The sequence below is a fragment of the Pogoniulus pusillus genome, chromosome 6 (genome assembly GCF_015220805.1).
Source record: "Pogoniulus pusillus isolate bPogPus1 chromosome 6, bPogPus1.pri, whole genome shotgun sequence".
Lineage (NCBI taxonomy): Eukaryota > Metazoa > Chordata > Aves > Piciformes > Lybiidae > Pogoniulus > Pogoniulus pusillus.
Window position 1 is genome coordinate 45,807,779 of NC_087269.1, and position 21,202 is coordinate 45,828,980.

At 39.0% G+C, this 21,202-nt stretch overlaps 1 long non-coding RNA gene across 1 annotated transcript in view; it reads left to right on the plus strand.

Annotated features, from left to right (window-relative positions):
• LOC135176383 (uncharacterized) overlaps positions 1-21,202 on the plus strand; it is a 24,404-nt gene continuing 3,202 nt past the window's right edge. The window contains exons 1-3 of the long non-coding RNA XR_010302624.1: positions 1-141; positions 11,200-11,344; positions 15,661-15,737. This is a non-coding gene — a long non-coding RNA (uncharacterized LOC135176383). The remainder of the gene's footprint in view (positions 142-11,199; positions 11,345-15,660; positions 15,738-21,202) is intronic.

Sequence of the window (21,202 nt, forward strand, 5' to 3'; positions counted from 1 at the left end):
AGAAGAAAGCGCAAAGTGCTACGCAGATTTTGTGGAGCAGTGCTGGCTTTTTGCCTGCCTGGGCCTCAGAATGAAAGGAAGAGGAGAATATGGTGTCCAAATCAAGTCAGAGATTTCGACTCTGGATACTCTTGGGTCCAGGTATGGCTCCCATGACTGCCCACATTGAGAAGAGGAAGCAGAGATCTGCTGTTACACGTCCCGTTCTGCTTCCTCGTGTGTCTTAGTTTGATCTCAGAAGTTAACTCAGCTGCAGTGGCAGTGTGAAAGGCTATGCTTTGCTAGACATGCCAAGTAGCAGGTAATGCTCAAAGTTGTTTCACATCTGCTGCCTTTGTGAGAACTTCAGCTTTTCTCCCTTTGATCTGGATAAGCTCTGTGCATCAGTCTGTCAGCAGATCTCCAGAGCTTTTCCCAGCAGAATGTGGAAAGTAGAGCTCAAGCCACAGCTAGGTTAATAACCAGCAGCATAGAGAGCATTTTGGGTTCCTGGCTTGACTTCTCTCTGCCTTTGGACTGGTTTTTAACCTTGTAACACATATCTATACTTGTATAAGTGGAACATATAACTGGCAGAAGAAAGTTTGCTGGAAGTTTGTCTCATTTCTCACACATCAGAGACTTCTGGCAGTGCTGAGTCCCATATGAATTACATAAATTTTCACAACAGAGGGTTAGAACTACACCAGCAGACAGGTCATTTCACATCTTAATGGCCTTTAATATTCTTCTGCCATGTTTTACAGTCTAGTTATTTATTTAGCACATTCAAGCTGAAAAGGGGAGGAAATGCATTGTGTTACAGAAGATCTTAACCACAGAAGTGGTCTATGTTGCAGAAGCTGCCCCTCTCTCTTTTTTTCATTAACAGATGGTAACTATTGGTATAAAGCTTTGTAGGGCTTTGTAGGCTTTCCTGCCTTGAATTCCTGTGCCCTGGCTGTTCCATGTAACCAGCTCCTTGCAGAGCCTCTAGTTTTGGACCCTCCCCTTTCTGTATTTCATGTTGCTAGCAACATTTGTACAGACACATTAGACAGAAGAGAGGAATATCAGTAAATGTAAAAACCTTCATTCTCCCTGCTCATCAGCTTTTTAGTGGAAGAGGAAAAGGAAGAAGTAAGAAATCTGTTACATTTATAGGTTGGACTTAATGATCTTGGAGGTCTCTTTCAACCTGGTTCATTCTGTGATTATTTTTTGTTGTATAGTGATGCATGTGAAAAACAAAGAATTAGAATGTAAGGAACAGAAAATGAAATATGAATGCAAGTTTTATAGGGCTTAAGGAGGAAAACTATACAAGCATTTTCTAATGCTGTCGCTGCTGAGGGAGGTCTAGGCTGGATGTTAGGAGGAAGTTGTTGGCAGAGAGAGTGATTGACATTGGAATGGGCTGCCCAGGGAGGTGGTGGAGTCACTGTCCCTAGAGGTGTTCAAGAAAAGCCTGGATGAGGCACTTAGTGCTGTGGTCTAGTTGACTGGGCAAGGCTGGGTGCTAGGTTGGACTGGAAGATCTTGGAGGTCTCTTCCAACCTGGTTGATTCTATGATTCTTCTATGATTACTGTTATTCCTAGTTATTACCAAGCACAGCCTAAGATTGACCATTATTTGAATGCTGCTTTTGAATTATTAATCACTTCTACTTTCATGGAAAATAGCAATTTATGAAGCCTTTTAATTTTAGTTTTCCATATTTGAGTGGAAAATATGGAAGATGTCAAGATTTACAGAGGTGTAACTCTTCCTTAACCTTGCCTAGTTAGATGGAAGAAGGAGAGACATCAAACAGAACATGCATCCCGAGGTATGGCTGTGATTTTAGCATCATGTTATTGTACAGTATAAAACATCAAGAACGTTAAGAAGGCAGGAAAAAAAAGCATGAAAGGTGTGGTTTGGTAAAGATCTTCCTGCAGGTCAATGTCAAGTCTAGGAAGAGAACACAAGCTTGAAAGAATAACGCAATAGCTCAGTAACTTACATGTGTGTCCTCTTTGCTTCTGGCTACTGAATAGTTGGTGTGAAACAATGAAACAGGTTTTTTACACTTACTCAGTTTAAAGTTGTTTTATTTGTTTGTTTGTTCTTGATGAAACTTCCGAGCTCTTTAGAAGAGCAATATTTTTGGGTTTTAAAGCTGTTTGCTTTCTTTTTCTCTGTGCTTCTTTTCTATGAGCAGAAAGATTACAGAAATAGAAAAGGTGAAAAGAAACAGGGGAAGAAAGGAAAGTTATTTTTTTACTTTCTGCCACTTTTATTGAAATGTTCCCCCAAAAAGTGTTTCAGTCATTTATGGAAGAACTTTTAGTCTCCTGTTACAGTTCAACCCACTAATTTTGGGAAGCCTATGTGGCCAACCTAGCTTCTTCATGAGAAACAACTATTATTAGGAAAGGTTAAAACTTTTGCTTTTCCTCTGAGACATAATTTGGCAAACTCTCCAGTAACCTGTCTTGACTATATTGATTTGTACTTCTAATTTGAGAACGGTTTTTGGTTCAAGTGTCTGTTTTGTTTCAACTAAGATATAGGGTAAAAGTCACTGCATTTTATTTTCTGTTCTGTTGCTAATGATGAAGTGTCCCTAATGTCTGATTTTTTTTCTAGCAGAAATGAAATCTGAATCTGTCAGCTAATAATAGCTCTCTTGTGGATTTGGGGTTTTCAAATCCCTTCACACAATTTTCCCTCATATTATTTTGTTCTCCCTTGGCAGGTCCTGCAAGGATGAGATTTCCCTTTTTAAGGTACTGTGAATAGTGTCTGTAGAATCTGAATGACTTCAGTTTGCTCAAAAGAAAGCTAAGGGCAGTGAGGGATCTTGTTTTTTAGAGCCACAGTGTTTCCTATGAGAGACATCATTTTTCAGGATGGATAAGATGTGCCAGGGTTTCCATTAGGGCTATCCCTTTTTAGCTGCCTTTATTAAATGAAAGTGTTGAATGATCTTAACTGCTGTTTCTGACAGGGGCCTAGAAATCAAATATTACATCTCAGAGTACCCACACAGCCCTTGTCCATATGAAATGAATAATCAAATGTACCTCTGCAAAGAGAAAGCCATTAACTTCTGTTCTTTGGAGGAGGAATGCACTCATATGTCCCTGTAAAGATTAAAGAAGAAACTTTTTTTTCCAGCTAGATCCATTACTTAAGTAGCAGATGCTTAAGAGTTTGAAAATACATTGAGCAAAGAGCTCACACATACTGCACAGAGCAGTACCCAAATGTACAAAATGGCTGAGTATGGTGTGTTCAGCTCTATTTTTGATGACATAAGAAACCTGAGAGAAGAAAATCTTTGTTTTGCCTCAGTGAGAGTATGTGGGCTCAGTGGAGAAGACGATTGCTAATCACAGATAACACTGTAATGACTCTTGCCATAAAGTAGCTGGCTCCACAGGATAAAAGGATTAAAGCCTTTCCTTCTGGAAGAGCAAGCAGTGCACCAGAGCTGAGCTGGCCTCTGCAAGCATGCAGTAAAAATTCAAGGCTGGGTACAACTGTGGCATACAGTTCCTACTGCCACTGTTGGGCAGGCAGCTTTACTCTCTCAATACCTTTTATGTGAACATGGAGGTTTTTGTAGCTTTCCAGAGAAGCACAGTGTTGGCTACTAAGACTTATCTGCAGGTGCCCCCTTGCTTTGGAGCAGGAGAATAAAGAAGGCCTGTAAGTGAAGAGACTTTCCTCCCACAGCAGCTGGTTCATGACACATGGTTGCATTATGGACCCAAAGGGATTTGGTGATGGAATATAGAAACTGTCACTTTCAGTCATGGCTTCAACTCTGATCTAATGGTTATTTCTGAAGATTTGGCATCACTGACTGAGTAGTTTGTGATCTGAGGTACTCTGTGAGATGATGTTGTGGTTCAAGTTTATTTCCCAATCTAAGGGGAAACAAATTTTTGGAAAAAAAAAAATCTTTCTTGCCCCTCTCAAAAGAAGACCTTGAATGAAATGAATCTTTGTTGCCCCTCTCAAAAGAGGACCTTGAATGAAATGAATCTTTGTTGCCCCTCTCCAAAGAGGACCTTGAATGAAATGAATCTTTGTTGCCCCTCTCCAAAGAGGACCTTGAATGAAATGGTCTCAGAAGACTGTCTTTTGTAGGGAATATCTTTCCAAGGTTATTTGCTGAATCTTTTCAATAGGTAAACTCATTTACTATAGATATCAAAGAGCATGTTCACATATGCTGCCAGTAACTTAAAGAAATTTGCTTGAAAAATGTGTTTCAGAAGTTTTTCCTATGCTGCAGTAATATTTAAAATAATAAGGAAAGCAGCAATTAAAACATTCCTACCAATAATGCTAATAACTGCCAATTTGTTCTTAAAAAATATGTGTGGCTGGACATTATTACTACTACTGAAATCAATATGAGAACTTCAAGTAAGTGAAATCATTTCAGCCTTCTAAGTCTGGGGCTTTGGTATCTTAGAATGAAGTGGCCATCAGAACCCATGCACATAGAATCATAGAATCAATGAGGTTGGAAGAGACCTCCAAGACCATCCAGTCCCACCTAGCACCCAGCCCTAGCCAGTCAACCAGACCATGGCACTAAGTGCCTCATCCAGGCATTTCTTGAACGCCTCCAGGGATGGTGACTCCACCACCTCCCTGGGCAGCCCATTCCAATGCCAATCACTCATCCCTGATTTAAAAGCTTGTTGTAAGATGGAGCTAACCGAGTCAGCCAAAATGTTCCAAGCTCTTCCTGTAGCACATGGATTGTCTCTTCTACTTAGCACTCTACTTCATCATGTGCTGTTCTGTTTTATACTGTGATAGATTAAGTAGTGGGAACCACACAGCTCAGACACCACAGCTTTACTGTGGATTTTTAAAGCATCACATCTAAGAATCAGGACATATTTTTTGCCTTCTGATAAAGTAATATTTTCTGTACATTACCACCTGAGAACAACTTTGCTTGACTATCAGTTGAGTATATTAGTGCAAGCCATACAATTTGTCTGCTTCAAATACTATTTCTTGCATTGATTATGGAAGGAAGAGAGCTAAGGGAGGATTAATTCACAAATTCCTTTTAAGAAATAGGAAAATGCTTTATATTTACAATAGGGAACCATTCTTTTTATGCAGTGATCAAGATAAATACTCTAAATTCTTGATGCAGACTGTCAAATAAAGGCCCTGGGAGCATATTTTGAGCAATTGCTCTAAGTGGAGCTCTTTGTCATTAACCTGAGATGTGCTCTTTTGTTTTGCCTGATATTTCAAATGGAAGACTGAGCCTAAACTTGTTACATAAATTTTCTGACACTACCTTGTTTTGAAGGTAATGCAGTCAATAGCTGGGAGAGAGCTGTGTGGCTGAAAGCAGTAATTGCCTGTCTGCCAAAAGAAATACTATCTTTCCTTTGGTTAAAGGCACGCAGGGAAGAAGAAGCAGACTGTAAAGAGTCAGAGATAAAGTAGCCAAGGCTAAGATGTTTGCCTGAGAAGATGGAGGTGAATCTGGCCAGCTGAAGCCAGACTGAACCTGCCTTTTCTTTATAGCATATGGATGTATCATGCCCCAGTGCTACAGCTCCGTGTGTTTTCCCAAGCATGGCAGCTGAAGGGAGAATAAATGATGACAGCAGGTGTGGAGGCCTGCTGTTCCCACTTGGAGCCTTGCTCATGGGTCAGAGTAATGGACAGTTAGAGGATCATGGCTCAAAAGTTTGAGGGTGTCATGTTTTTTAAAGAGCAGACGGAATGATGCTCTCAAACGAATGGGAGAGAAAACAGAATTATATTTGGAAAGAGGGATACAGAAAGAAATTACAAAGCAAATACAAAATCCATAGAGAACCCCCTGAATTTTCCCCCAACCCAAAACTAAGTCTGTAATCCCCAGGACACAGGCCCCTCCCCATTCTCTGTTACAAGTAGACCTGTCACCATTGCATATGCTGCATGTTAACTATCTATCACACAGGGGCTATCAGGGAAATGGCACAGGTCGAAATACACCCAGGTATAAGTCAGCAAAAGCTTCTTTTTTGTCTTGACTGTGAAACTGCACAGACTGTCAACAGTGAAACCCAGCATTTAGCAACAACCTGGAGTGTTAGGCTAGCAAAATTCAGAAGAATCATCCAGGGTATGATTTCATTCCTATTAAACAGTGTAACTAATCATTGCTTCAAGGAAATTAAGTCAATGGATTGAGATTTGACAACTGTCTGAAATAAGCAAACCCATTTTTTATGTATAGGCTAATAAGAGCACTGTGGACACAGTCTGGCTTACTTAGGACTCAGGACTGAATTTTATCTTACTCTCTGTATTTTGCAAACATTTTGGCATTTCATTTGACACCAGCTGATTCTGGTCTTTTCCACAAAGACAGTTACATTTTAAATGCAAAAGGCTTTTTCTTAGAGTTAAAAGTAAAAATAAATTACTTTTGTTGCTGCCTAAAGCAGTGCTAAAATGTGTATTAGGCTAGATTTGTTTAACATTTTCTCTACCATTTTTTAGTTCCAGTGATTTTAGAGGCCAAACTCATTCATATAAAAACTAAATGTTTGAAAAACAAAATGACAAATGAGTGTGCTTCACTTTATGTGTAGTGATGAAAAATATTCTCTCTCCTCAGTTTTGCAGGGCTTAAAGAAACATGAGAGGTTCAAAAGTTTAACTTTCTTTGCATTAGCACTGCTGCTATTTACTTGGTTGCATTTGCTGGGGGTGTTTAGCCTAGAGAAGAGGAGGCTCAGGGGTGACCTCATTGCTGTCTACAACTACCTGAAGGGAGGCTGTAGCCAGGTGGGGGTTGGTCTCTTCTCCCAGGCAACCACCAATAGAACAAGGGGACACAGTCTCAGGTTGTGCTGGAGGAAATATAGGCTGGGTGTTAGGAGGAAGTTGTTGGCAGAGAGAGTGATTGGCATTGGAATGGGCTGCCCAGGGAGGTGGTGGAGTCACTGTCCCTGGAGGTGTTCAAGAAAAGCCTGGCTGAGGCACTTAGTGCCATGGTCTGGTTGACTGGCTAGGGCTGGGTGCTAGGTTGGAATGGATGATCTTGGAGGTCTCTTCCAACCTGCTTGATTCTATGATTCTATGATTTTTATGCTGAAATATTTTTGACTAACATATGCTAGCAATTGCAAAAGGAGCATAACAGTTTAAAACCATTATGCCACTAAAATCAGGTGGCATTTATCCTATGTATCTAACACAAAAGTTCATTTTTGCAACTTGAAATGACAATCGATTGCTGTGTGTTTATGGATTCAACTAAAATCATAGGTCAAGGTTTCTAATTCATAGGAGTTACTAAATTATTTGGGGAAAAAAGATTTGGAACTAGACACATGTAAAGTTGGACATGCTGGAGCCTAAGTTGAAAATTTTCACTTTTCATCTTGGTTGAACCTCCAAAAAGCTGTGATGATGACAGTTGACAGTCTCCTTTTCCTGCAAAAATTGCTACTGAGAAATCAACAAATCTAATGCCCACTTTGAGGAAGCATCAATACCTGTTTTACTCATTAACTAGTTTGGTTTTAGAAGGGAGATGTCAAAACTATGACAGCTTCAAGACAACAAATTGTGTAGTTTTTACATTTTAGAGCTGACTCTGGGAGGAGCAGGAGATCCAAAGATACGATGGGAGGAACTGGCAGGTTCTGATACTGCAGTTAAAGGGCAGAAGGGGAGCAATTAGCTGTTTGGAGAAGCATTTCTATTTTCTGATGTCACCTACAAAGAGGTCAGAATTATTTTTAGGTTTTCTCCAGGTAAAAGGTTATTGTGAGGTAAGACAAATCCACTGTTGGTTAAAAAAATTGGAAGTCTGAGAAAAACCTCACAGAGTAATATTCTGTATGCACTACATGTTACTTTCAGAAGTATGTCATTATGACTTATGATGTTATATGATGTTATATTATCACAGAATCACTGGGGTTGGAAAAGACCCTTGGGATCACCAAGTCCAGCCATTGACCCTACTCTGCAAATTTCACCCCTAAACCACATCTCTAAGCACCACATCTAAGCAACCTTTCAACACATTCAGGGTTGGTGACTCAACCACCTGCCTGGGCAGTCCATTCCAACGCCTGACTATTCTTTCTGTGAATTTTTTTACCCTGATGTCCAGTCTAAACCCTGCTGCAATTTGAGGTCTTTTCCTCTTGTTCTATCAATAATTACCTGTGAGAAGTGACCAGCACCAAACTCTGTACAACATCCTTTCAGGTCTCCACTGATCTTCCTTTTCTTCAGACTAAATAGCTCCAGCTCTTCAGTTGCTTTTCGTAAGATTTATTCTTAAAAAGATTTATTCTCCAGGCCCCTCAGATTATATTATTTATTATTGTCTTTATTGCATTATGTTATGTTAGATTGTTCTGTTTACATAGGAACCTGCAAAGAAATAATCTGCTTCCTAAAGAGGTTGCCATGACAGAACATGTTTCTAGGAGGAAATACCTTCCCTGTAAAAACTATTCAGTGTAGGCAAATTATGTATGCAGTAAAATTTAGCCACTGGATAACTACAGGATTTGCTTCACTTTTTTGGGGTGTTTGGGCTTTATTCTTGTTTGTCAGGGTTTAGTTTTTTGTTGTTTGTTTTTAATTTAAATTATTTTTATTCTAAAAAGGAAGAGCAAAATGTTATAAAATCATTAAATCAACCAGGTTGGAAGAGACCTCCAAGCTCATCCAGTCCAACCTAGCAGGCAGCCCTGTCCATTCAACTAGACCATGGCACTGAGTGCCTCATCCAGTCTTTTTTTTAACCCCTCTAGGGACAGCAACTCCACCACCTCCCTGGGCAAGATGCTAGGTTTCTAACATGTTTATCCTGTTTCAGCTGCCTAGTCAGTGCTGTTCAAGGTGTTACAGTGTTTCCATAGGCTCAATCATGATGAACCACTCAGAAAATTACACTCAATACAACAAGGGCACTTTTTTTTTCTCTCATATAGAAGATCATGTTTCTGCCTTAGAAAATACCATTTTAGCTGAGCAAAACCTAGGGAAAAGCAGGCTTGATGTGAAAATAATTTGATTTATGCACATTACCATAAAAAGTGGTATACTTTTTGGTTAAAAAGTCTAAGAAAATATTGCCTTGTTTAGAAGGTCCAGATTAACTATTTAGCATTTCTTGTAAAGGTCATAAAAATAGCCTTGATGGAGAGAACCTTTCAGGAGCTGGATACAGGTTTCAATTTTAGTTTTCTTGTTAGCAGTTGCAGTCAAATCCACTCATCTTTGCTGGAAGGTGAAAATGTACATTTTATAGTAAAGAATCTCTTTTCCAACACAGCTCAAAGAATAATACAAATTCTTCTTATTCAAAGTCCTTCTGAGCACATATAGTGTTGTGGACTGGAAAGAAAGAAAGAAGTGCCTGTTCTGTTGTTACTGCTCCTGTCCTATGAAGGCAGCCTGAAAGAATTGAGTCTGTTCAATCTGGAGAAAAGAAGGCTCTGGGGAGACCTTATAGCTGCATTTCAACATCTGAGGGGGCCTAAAGGAAGACTGGAGAAGAACTGTTTAGAAGGGCTCGTAGCAATAGGATGAGAGGCAGTGGTTTTAAATTAAGGCAGAGTAGATTTAGGTTGGATATTTAGGAGGAAGTTCTTTATAATGCTAGTGGGAAAATACTGGAATAGGCTGCCCAGGGATGTGGTTGAGGCCCTGTCCCTGGAGACATTCAAGGTCAAACTTGATGTGGCCCTGGGCAGGGTGGTCTAGTTAGATATGTCTCTGCTCACAGCAGAGGGGTTGGACAAGGTGACCTTTGAGGGTCTCTGCTAATTATTTCATGATATATTAAAAAATATTTGAATATTTATAATAATTTCATATTAAGCTTAATTTGAGCTTCTGTCTAAAAATGTAGAGGTAAGTTGCAACAAAGAATTGATGACAATCTAAGCATAAGCATAACTCCCAATTAAAGAAAACATCATGTCATAACTTAGTAGTTACAAACAGCTTTCATGTAGTAGAATATATTACCCCTCACTGCATGAGTTTATATTTTTCAGCAGACAGGCTGTAATTTGGTACTCTCACTTTCTTGGAATTATATGTTGTAATTTCAGGCATTTTATTTACTTATTAAAACTCTGCCAGCTGAGACATATTGCCAGCTGCCTATTACTACAAAATTTCATTCTCTGTGGCTGAAGCAGACAGAGTATGTTGCCTGTAGGGACTGGATATTCTTCTAGTAGAATTGTGTTGAATTCTCTTTACTCCAAAAAGAAAAGGGACAAATCAGTCATTACAGAAGTCAGGAAATCTAGAATTGACCACTCAGTTGGGCTGCATCTTATTTTGGGCATTTAGTATGTGACCACTGGAAGTGATTTCAGAAGAATTTACTGGAGCAACAGTCATGTCTAACAGTGTCTCAGATTTGGCATCCTGAAGGCACCCAAAATCACTCTGGGAAACTTAATGATAATCATTAATGTTAAATCTGTAGAGTCCCTGTCCCCATTTCAGGTGGTGCCCAAACGAAGCAGGTTGCTTGCCTGCATAGATTGTTTTTTTTTGGTGTTATCACTTACCTTCATGAAAAACATAGATGACATACATGTTGTACAGTCAAACACTTCCTCCCAGCTGTGTGTCCTTCAATTAGTGTACATTGTGTGTGCCAAATGCAAACCGTGAAGTCTTGCAGGAACTCCACCTCTCTAGCCATGCTCTAATGCGAATCTCTTGGCATTTCTAAACCAGCAGTTCCACATCTCAAAGCCATGCTTGTCTCGATTTGTTTTCAGACTTTGTCATCTGTTCTAACAGCTGTCTCCTAAGGAGCACAGAAAAGGCTCTGCAGACCAGCCTCACCATGGGAATTCTCCTCCAAGGGAAATCTTGTACTGTGGCAATTAACAGCTCACATGTTTGGAGTGATGCATACCAGACATGTCACGCTTGTGAGGCGTTAGAGGGGCCATGGAAAGTTGACTTGCTTCAGTAATGAGTGTGGAACAGCATGTGCATACCTCTTCTACACAGTAAAACATGCCAATGCAGCACATAGAGAGATGTTCCAATTAGGTATCACCGAGTGGGAATGAGAACTGTCATTCCTAGCTGCTTAGTACACATTTGATTTTGTCATTTTGTGTAGGTTAACCTACCTGTCTCCATATATTCCAGCTGTGAGTGAGACAATATTTGTCATACTTTTCTACAGGTGTCACAGTGAGGATTGGATATACAAAAGCTCTGTTAGAGCTTTACTGAAATCTTTAGTGCTGGGAGCCTGATTGAAACCTTTGATGTAGGAGGTCTAATTTCAGAATGACCTCAACTCCAGTGTCATAATTCCCATCTGATAAGTAAGTGATGTTTATTTATGTGTTTATTCAGAAGTCACTGTCATAACAACTTGACCTTCAGCCATCTTTGGGTCAATACTTTTAATTTTCCAGGCTATGTATGTCAATGTTTTGATTTTACCTGAAACATTAAATGAGGACTTAAAGATGTAGCTTTCAAGTTCATAATGAGATAACTGAGTACCACCATCCTACTTAGAAAACTGTTAGACTAAACATAATAGTACAGAGTTAATAATGTATTATTTTTTCAGGAAGTGGAATAAAATTGAAATATAGTCATAATACATGTGAATAAACCAAGATGCACAACACACAAAACTAGCTGCTTTAAAAACAGGACAAACACAATTCCCTTAAAATAGCTCTAGGCCTCAGTAGAGCTTAAAACTGCTTGTGCAATTCAAGGGTTCTCCTTCTGTCCCCACACCTATGGCTATTGCAGCTGTTCCTGTAAAAGGTTTGTTCTGCAGAAATTAGTTTTGATACCAGTTGGGAGAGGAGATTAAAATATTTTTGCTATGATCAGATCAGATGAATTTCACACCTCTGTAAAAGAACTAGCTAGGCCAACAGCAGTCAAGTCACACTTAATCCTTGTTTTGAGGGTTTAAGGGAAACATAAACCCTGTGCTGGTTCTCAGCTGAAGAATAAATGCAGGGAGATTTCTGTCCCTTCCCTGTATCTTAGGGATGTCTTGTAATAAATAGGAAGGTAACAAAAGGAAACACAATGTTTAGCAATTTGCAGATCATTGAGGCAGACCCAGCAAGGGCTCTCTCTGTATTACATCAAGTTCAAGTTGTCACTGCTTTATGCTGTATCCTTTCCTCATTCCATTGCAAAATCGAGTGTTCAAGTTGCTGTTCCTGCTACTGCACTACAGGAGTGAAAGAGACTGGAAACATCAAGTGGTCATGAAGTTCCCCAGTCCCTGGCTCAGGTACTTGAGCTGGTCTTATAGGGAGGAGGTTTGGTATATCTGTTCAGTCTAATTGGCTTGACAGCTAATTAGAGCTAATGAGCCTGAAGCACAAAATAAATATGATGTCTCTGCTCTGCCTTTCATAACTCTGGCATTTCTCTCACTTTGGTGAAGCCTATTCATGTCACATAGATGGAAATAACTAGCTGATCTTGTTAGCCATATGATTGCCTTAAGCACCTGGTAATGCCTCTGTCAATGCCAGGAAACATGAATAATACAATTTAAGTGATTGTATTGCTAACGTGGATCATCCCAATGGGGGCTCTCCCATTGAAGTTGAAGGATTGAACTAAGCCAATAATTATTGCTAAGTGGAAGGAGGAGCACAATTGTCTTCATAAAGGTAGTTAAGTTTTGAACTGGAGTCAATAGGTATTGTAAAGGAAACAGCTGCTAAAAATAGTGACTGAAGCTATGAGTATTCACTTCATTAAGCAACCTTGTGAAATGAGAAGGAAATGCAAACCAAAGGTTTATGAATGGATGATAGTTATAGAGTTGCAGTTCAATGCAACTCATCCTGATTAGGACATCCAAGTTCCATGACTAAATCAATAACATACCTAGATATGCTGTCTTTATAGTTATGTTTAATGCAGCTTTTCAACCAAGACTGTAGGGAGAAATCCTCACCTGTCTTCTTGTGTATCAAGGATGCACACATTGAGGGACCATAAGGGAAGTATTAAATAACGTTTAAATTAAAATCCCCACTTCTTCTTTTAAATGAAATTACTGCAGTTCAGTATGAAACAGCACTTTCCATGCCAGCAATTCACACTTCATGAGTTCACTTGGCCAGAATAGAGTAGGATTTGCTCCTAGAACTATAGCTAGAAAAGCAAAGTGTTCACTTTGGAAAGATACCAGCAATATATTGATAGGCTAAAGAACTCTAAGGTTAATAAGACCTTTTGAGGGGAAGGGATGAGAGAAATAGGTGTTATTTTCCTGGGTAATTGTTCCATTCACAAAACCAGATTTAAGCAGCATGTGTAAGGACCATAGAGGTGAAGAATGTTTTAATCCTGACCCATAAAGCATTTAAAATCTTTTGTAGGGGAAAACCTTGCCACAGCTTTCCTTAAATTTGTAGTCATGGTTCCCTGCTTCATTCTACCACTGTGAGCAGAGTAGGAAATACTTGAAAGCCATTTATTTCTTACTGCATGCTGCTGCTTCTTGGAGTAGTTCAACAGAACTCAGAGTATACTGCACTGTCATAGTATCATAACAGAGGCTATTTGGCCCACAACTGTTTATGCAGGATTGCTCATTTCTGATGAGAGATAAGCTGTGATGCATTCAACCAGTTCCTAAGTAAATGAAGGACGTTTAGTGTGTTCTTTTGAAAAAGTATTACAATATATTACTAATTTGAGATACTGAAATAAAACTGGACAGGCCTGAAATTAACTCAGTTTGTCTAGAGAACATCCGTTCCCAAAAGCAGGAGATGCATAGTTTAGTGTTTTATATGGCATGCTTGAATTAGAATAGTTTTAAGACTAATTTTTACAGCCTGTATGATTTCCCTTTTGTAATTCCATGCTCATGGGAGATGGTAAAATGCTTATGATACAGGCTTTTTTGGACCATTTTAGTAAGCTGCCTGTCTCCATTTAAGAGGGGGAGAATATTTTATATTAGATGGAGAGGAAGATTTTGGATATCTGTTTCAGGGTCTCATTCACCTGCTAACAAGTGGTGTTATTCACCATCGTCCTCCAATGATTCTGCAGTGCTCAGTTCATAAGCAAAAAAGACAAGACTTCATGCCAGAGATATTAAAGGAACTAATCTGCACGCCTACCTCATTAGGAGGAATTGCTCAAGAACATGTTGTCCTTATATACAGATTGCCCCTGTAGGGCTGCCAATGTCAGCAAGACCTTGGGTGCATCTGGCATCCTAGTGAATGTCAGCTTGATACATTTTCTTGTGTGTATTTGTGCACAAGTCAAAACAAAATTCTGAACAGTTTTGCTCCTGTGAATTTACCCTCTTTGCTCCATGGATCATAAAAGATCAAGCATATGGAATGAGGCCAAAGCACTTTTTAAAAGCAGGTTGGATGGTAAAGTCCCTTTTCTCCTCTCTACGGGCACCTTTTCTGATAATTGAGTTCATGCTGAAAATCAACTTTTTGTCCCAGATTTCAGCTCTTGCATGTGTTGCATGAGTCAAAGAATAAATTCCTTTAAATACATTAGCTGAGCAAAGAAGGATTTTGCAACTGTAGAAACAGTAGTTGTGCAGATGCACACATCTTAATATTTTACTCTCTTAGAATACAACTGTCTTTCAGATACTTTGCTGCTTCAGGACAGGAGCATCCTGTGGTACTGGTGGTTGCTTGCATTAAGTTATTCACTGTTTCTCAGGGTAGTCAGTGACAGTCTTCTTGCTGCTGCTCTGACTATGTCTCTACAGCAGGCTCAAATGCTCAATTTTGCGCAAGAGTGATTCCACATTAAGGGTGTTGACTCTGTCCAATGGATCTTGTGATCATTCCTTAAATGGCTGCAGTTGCCTTTTGCCACCTCCTATTTGTTTTTAATCTGCTTAATGTATGCTCTATCCTGCAGTGTTCCCAGAGCTAATACTTTATGAGACATCTTATTGTAGTAGGACTACATGACTTGCATAATTCTACTAAAATGGTAGTCTCTTGCCTTCAAAATCTAATAAGCATTCAACTTTGCTCATCAGCCAGCTGGCAGACCCTTGTGATATCATTCTGATTTTATGATGAAATACTGATGTAAATCACTGATAGCTAAAGCTAACTAAACTGAGATAACAAGGTGGAACCAAAGACCAAGCAAAGGGTTACAAAGGGTTATACAGAATGTCTCAAAAGAGCATTCATAAATTGAGGGTGACAGCGCTCACGAGGATGCTGCCTTGGGATCCCGGTCTATTCTGTAGCATTTGTGTGCATTCATGTTCATTCTGCTCTCTTGCCAGAAAAGACTTGAGCATTGACATTGTTTAATATCAGTATTTATAATGGTATCAGGTGTTTGCATGGAAGTGTTGCAGTGGACAAGACACAGAAGCTGAAATTATGAATGCAGACTTTAATATCTCTGTTGGAGCTCAAAAAATAGTCTTTCAAGATGGAACATTTTCCTTCCACTGACAATGCTCTTAACCAAGCTGAAGTATCTAAGTCCTGCAAAGCTTACATTTTAAAATGTGTGAAAGGAAAAAGTCTTCTTCCTGAAAGAGTACAGACTGGTTGACACAAGAGATACTTTCCCTTCTAACTTCTGGATTAAATGAGAAGATAATAAATAACCTTTTGTTTGTTTGTTTTAATAGACATGCTGCTACAGGAAGGAACCAGAGACTCTCTTCAAAATTAGAGAAGCTGAGAGCATTGTGATCAGTGATAACCAGTAAGTAATTCCTGGAACACTAAATCCTTGTTTTCCAAAAGTTTAATAGAAGACAACATAGTAATAAATGGAAGAAGATGCCATGCCTCTCTTACAAACTTACATTGCTTCTAAGAGGGCATTCAAAAGTGAGCCCTCGGGATGATAGGCAAGTGTGCCATTTAATCAGAGCTGAATAGTTAAGAAATGCTTCTTGGACATTAAGGGCCTCAACCTGAGTCCAGCTTCTACTGAGAAGCTGTCTCCCTAGCTGAACTTAGGCATAGCTGCTGTAGCTTTTGAATCTGTCAATCAAAAGATTTCCAGCCAACCTAGTTCAAAAACCCAGACTGATACCAGTGAGCACTTGTGTTAAGATAAACCTTCTGGGTTTCACAGAGCAAGCTCTGTTACAGGGTGTTCTCAATCATAATCACATTTCCCTGTGCTAAATCAGTGAAAGTACAGAGTAAATAAATTGTCATTTTGATTTTGAGAGTTAAGTCACAGTTTTCTAAGTTGTCAAGTAATTATTTTGAGGATAAAAGTTGGGTTTTGACCTTTTGCTACAAAAGGGAAATGGAGGTGATCAATGTCAGATGGTGAGATTGTGCTTTGCTGTATAATGGGAAGGTGAAGTTTTGATATGGTATTTGGTGAAGGCAGTTTGAGTTTATCATATGACTGACCAAACTGAGTACCTCTACTGGCATCATGTTTTGGGACAGAAATACTATCAGTCTTGGGATTGAAAACTAGAATATTCCAGCTTTGCCACTGTGTCTAACACTAGTCTGCAAACTAATGTGGTCTAGAGTGAGGAAAAAAAAGACATTGCCATGAGACTGATAAGAAAAGGGCTCTTAGTGATATTTAGTTCTGCTCTGTCACAAGATATCATTTGGGAAATCTTGTAGCAGTGAGATGTATTCAAACTAAGTCAACTTGTTTTAATGCATGTAGTGGAGGGAATGTCCCTTGTGTGAAGGAATGAATTATCTGAAAAAAACAGTACTGTAACTAATTTCTGAATATGCCTCCAAGGCTGAACTGTTGTACACCTGCAGAATTTTGTGCATCCAGAGATAAGCAGAGGCCAGTGACTCCCAGACTTAGCACTCTTCATTTCTTCCCCCCCGCACCTTACTCCATCTGTTCATATAGCACCTGTATTTCTCTGCCTCACTGACTCTCCATCTGTCTCTATAATTTGTCTTTCTCCTGCTTGCAGCCCTTAACATTCACAATAGAGGTAGGGAGACATTGGGAACGAGTGCCTCAGCATGTTCATCCTACAAAGTCTTTATATTAATGCTTTCAGTTCCTGCCTGCTGCAACATCTCTCAAGTCTGCTCCTGCTCCTCCAGGGCAGCTTTAGACTTTATCTAGCAGCCCACCATCTGCTTCCAATAAGCAGTTAAATCTTATTTCACCCAGCTGTTGCTGCTGATGCAATTTGTACCTTTGTCCATGTATGTTCTCAGAGAATATGATCCAGCAGCAGGATTGCTGTAGACCACTGAGACTTGCTTGCTAGCTGCCAGTGACTGACTGACCTAGCTCATGGTACACGAATAAAGCAGATTTTCTTCTCAGCTGGAGGTTTCTAGGCCTGCAAAATAATATTCTCCTTTCATTGATACTGGCTAGTTAGGAAGTTTATTCTCACCCCTCACCTTTCTTTCACAAAAGCCAACTTAAAATCCATCCAACCAACCAAAACCAAACAAAAAGTCCATCAGCCATTCAGTCTGAAATATAATGCAGGAAATTGATCCTGTAATATATTAAAAGTGCAACACATGAAGTGAAGGTTTAATTGCATCCTGTCTTTCATTAAAATCTCCATAAAATACACACACATGGACATACTAGAAGTTTAATACAGAGTGCAAATTGTCATGCTTAATAGTCCAATAATATCATGCTGTATCAGTTAGAAACATCACCCAGGATTATACATTGTAAACAAACTGCTACTTGCTTAATCTTGACTGGAGAAAGCCTTGCACACATTTTTATTCATTTAGGAAAACAGCCAAAAAATATGGAAAAGGTAACTCACTGTACAAACAGAAAAATTCAGTGAAGTGTTTGTCTTTTCATTCTGTCTTTCTTTGGCCCATACTGTCCTGTGTTTGTTTCTCTCCTCCTAAAGCTGTCACTGAAAGCTTTGTCTGCTCCTGGGTATTTTCCATTCCTCTCCTTGTTTCACCTATACTAACACAGCACAAAGGGCTGCTTTCTGAAGCGTGTCTCTATAAGTGCTATTAAAGTAACCCACATTCTCAGGTTCTGCATTATCATAGTCCAGGAGAAACCACAAGCTGCATAAATGTACAGTATTGAGAACCTTGGAACTCAAACTGTATTTTGACACACATGACCTTAAATAAAGTCATAGCAACAGTTAATTATAGGCTGTCACTGCAGGTGTTCTGGCCAGATGTAAGGCCATATTCATGTCATGTATGATCTGGTACAATGAGGATTTGGTTTCAGCTGCTGTTGTGCCACTGCTGGGAAATTTAAGAATTAGATGATTTTTAAAAGAATGATCCAGGATTCCTGGGGGGATGCACTTGATGATCTCCTTGGGTCCCTTCCAACCCCTAACATCCTGCGATCCTGTGGTTCCTGAAAAGCAGCTGCAGATCACAATGCCATTGTGGTAAGAGTAAAACCATGTTAGATCACAAGGAGGCTTTTTTACAACCTAAAAATCATAGTTTCTTAGTGGAACCCACCCATGTCAATCAACTGATTATCAAGATGGAAAATCTTCCAGAGGGCTGAGTCTCTCTGCCATTTTTAGTTTATCATAACGCAATTCAATCTGTTGCTGAATGTCACTTTGCTCATATACACTTTGCCTGTAATGCTTTCAGTGTAACAAAATATAGTTGCTCCCACCATTTCTTAATCTTCTGCTGGTATTCAGGCCATTTTAAGAAGGTGACCTAGTATCATTCTCTCTGGCATTCAGTTAATCTAGTGCAAAACAACTTTAAACAAGTAGTTGCTATAGTCTGTTTTATTGGAGAAGACCTGAAGGTTAGTACAAACACAGAAGCCTATGCTGGATGTTTGAGATAAACTGGAAAAATATGTGTGTAGATATTATGGATGTTGTGCTTTGAGCTTTTACAGTGCCTCCCATGTAAAGGTGTAAGAATGTGGTAGAAATGTTGATCCCCACAATACCCTCTGCAGAGAAGCAAGCGTGAAACTCATGGAGAAACATGTGACTTGTTCAAGGTCACAGAGCCAAGGCTGCCTGTGCATCTTGGCTTTGGGGCTTCTGCTTTAGTAACCAAGCTACGACCCTGAACCCTCACAAAATAAACAAATCATAGTTTTCAGTGGTCTCTTAGGACTGGCTGGAAATGAAGTGTAGTTCAGAGGACTGCAAAATGGCCACACACAGTTGTGCAAATCTTAAATTCCCTTTAATTTCATGTAGAATTATAACAGTAATGAAATGGGATTAAACTCAAATGAATGCTGAGCTCTAAATTGAGAAATGGTGTGATAATGCTTTCCATGGTTCAATTAGTCAGCCATCTGTAGTGCTTTCTAGTAATAGTTACACTGCCTGGTTTAGAAGATGTCTAAATGCCTGTGTCTAGTATTCAAAAGCATGTACTCATTATACAAGAGATGTTGGGCGTTGTGAGGCAAATACAACAGGAAATGTGTGTGCACTGACCCACGTCCAAGGGACCACAGCTGAAGAGAAAGCCAGTCTGAATTTTCAGATCATCAACTGGGAAAAACAGTGGAATATAACTGAACCTACACCATCCATTTCCTTTGTAACCAGATACTAAAAAAGCTATCTTGGACTTGAACATCCATTTCCATTGTAGAGTCCTTGATTGAATGTTGCCTCATGTCTTCCTGCTTAGGAGGGCCAAGTCTAGAGCTGTCTTCGGTCATAGTGTAGAATAACTGAAAAACATCGACTTCAATATACAGCTTATCCTCAATATGTTTTATCCTCAGATTCTTGAGTTGATAATGATCTCATCCATCATCTAGGAGAGCTTAACAAGCTACAGAACTGGGATATTTTTGTTATACTCAGACTGAGATGATAAGAAAAAATGTTTCTGTACTGCAGAAGCATAAGTCTAAGGTCAGAATCAGGTAACATGGGAGTTTTGAAGAAGCTGAAACAAAGTGAAGAAAGTAAAGAAGCCCTGATCTGATTCTCCAAAGAATCAAATAGCTCTACCTTTATTATTTCCTTAGACCTGGTATTAATCCAGACACAGTTGGACAGATGGCACTCAGTGCTTCAGAATGGATAATACTGAATTTATTAGAGTCTGGAGGGCATTTATTGGTTTTACAAAAGGGAAGGCAGAGCTTGGCTGTATGTTTTAGTTGCTATCAGAGGGTAGCTACAAAATCACCCTCTTTTTAAAGCACAAAGTTTAATACAGTCTAGGTTATGTCTTTTACTCTATTGATAGTGAAAAAACCCCCTACTTTAATATATTATTTGTGGTTCTTGCAGTGCACACAGATTTGTGTTGTATTGACACATCAGTTAGGATTTAAATACATCCTTAATAGTTGACAGTGCCTGTCAATTGAAAGGCACTGACCTGATGCACAATGAATGAAGTGTATTGTCTAAATATTGTTTATTAAACCAGTGTTTATATTAATGGTGACCTGCCCTTGACAAACTTCCATTGTCCTACTGCTCTTCTGCAGTTAGTAAATAATTTGCTCATGATTACCTCTCTCTACTTAGCTGAATCTTTCCGCAAACAAAAGAGATATTGTTTTATGAGCTTTCTGTTTAGATAAGGAAGTTGAGTTTCCTTCAAAGAAAGCAAGTTAGTAGTGAGTCTCTCTTTTGTATCAGAGTACGTATAACCACATGACTAGAGTTCCTTCAGGACCATAGTTAGCCTACTGAATTACCAATGATTCTGTATTAAGGCATTTTAATATGTCTTAAAGATTCTCTAGTACTTAAAATGTTGTCCTTTCAATTGTGAGTGATAAACACTTTACAGATCTTTGCATCTCATCTGTCTTGATCCTAAGAGACATAGATGCTTATAAAACTTCATCAATTTATAGACCTTAAAAAGTTCTAAGTTAGCTATTATCTTCACACAAAAAGGAAAACACTTGAAATATGATATTGTGAAAATTCAGAGGGGAAAAAAAAGGTATTGATTACAAACTTCATAAATGTTGTTACATTAAGTAGCATTTCATAATATGCATTTATCAATTAGCCATAATTAATGAAAAACAGGTTATGTTCAGCTACCATAAAACTTGCAAACCAACCCCTATGTAAAAATTAAAAGTATTAAGTTACTGTCAAGAGATTGTACTTATTGGTCCTTTCCAACCATAGCCATTCATAGTGATTAGATGTTGTGCTGAGGGATTTGGTTTAGTCAAGGACTTGTCAGTATGAAACTAATGATTGGACCCAATGATCTTGAAGGTCTTTT